This window comes from Magnolia sinica, chromosome 19, assembly GCF_029962835.1.
Source record: "Magnolia sinica isolate HGM2019 chromosome 19, MsV1, whole genome shotgun sequence".
Lineage (NCBI taxonomy): Eukaryota > Viridiplantae > Streptophyta > Magnoliopsida > Magnoliales > Magnoliaceae > Magnolia > Magnolia sinica.
In genome coordinates, this window is record NC_080591.1 from 33,225,765 (window position 1) to 33,226,864 (window position 1,100).

At 38.1% G+C, this 1,100-nt stretch overlaps 1 non-coding gene across 1 annotated transcript; it reads right to left on the minus strand.

The window, feature by feature from the left end:
- Positions 1–366: 366 nt before the first annotated feature.
- LOC131235873 (small nucleolar RNA R71) lies at positions 367–473 on the minus strand. The gene has a single exon (XR_009166390.1). It is a non-coding gene; the product is annotated as a small nucleolar RNA R71 (small nucleolar RNA).
- Positions 474–1,100: the final 627 nt, after the last annotated feature.

Genomic DNA, 1,100 nt, shown 5'->3' on the forward strand with positions numbered 1-1,100 from the left:
GCACCCTTGCCTCGTACTTTACAAGATTATTTACAACCGGCGGGGGTGAGCTCCTCGTCCTGTATGGTCTTTCCATAAAATAAAAGAAACATAGATATCAAGCTAGGAGTGATTCAACTCCTTCCAAAGTTCCTTAAACTTGAATCTGAAAGTCCATACCTACGCTTGAAAGAGTTTAATGAGATTATAGCCACTTTATATTTTCCTAACGTGTTAGAGGACATGGTTAGGCTGAAACTCTTTCCTTTCTCTTTGAAAGAAAAAGCTAAGATGTGGTTGCACTCACTATATCTGCGATCTATTGGCACATGGAATGACATGATAATGGAGTTCATAAAGAAATTTTTTCCATATCATAAGACGAACACCATCAAGAAGTCAATCATGAACTTCGCCCAAAATGAAGATGAAACATTCTTCCAATGTTGGGAGTGGTTCAAGGATCTCGTCAGTTCATGCCCACAACATGGTTTTGAAATGTGACGCATAACAAATTTCTTCCATGAAGGACTGACATCTTCCATGTGCCAATTTGTCGAGATGATGTGAATGGAGAATTTATGTATGAACAAAAATTTTGATGATTTGTGGGATTATTTTGACAAACTTGCTGAAACTACACAATCATGGGACATCTCCCCAAGACCTAGCACCACATCTAAGACTATTCAATCAAAGGAGAGGGGTGGAATATATTTATTGAAAGAGGATGATGATATAAATGCTAAAGTGGCCAGTCTCACAAGGAAACTCGAGGCCATGAAACTTAAGAAGGATAAGGCCAAGGAAGTTGTTTGCGGTATTTGTGCGTGCAACATACACACAACTGAAAATTGTCCAATGATATCTACTTTTTAAGAGGTATTGAATGAGCAATCAAATTTCGTAAACAACTACTAGAGGCCTTTCAAAGGAACCTCCTGTAATACATACAACTTCAGCTGGAGAAATCATTCAAATTTCGGTTGGAGGAATGGACAAATTGCTACTCCTCAAGGGATCCTTAACCAATTTATGAAATAAAGGAAACCTCAAGAGGACTCAGTTCCAAAACATATTTCAGACCAAGAGCTATTCAATCAGGACATCAAATCTGCATT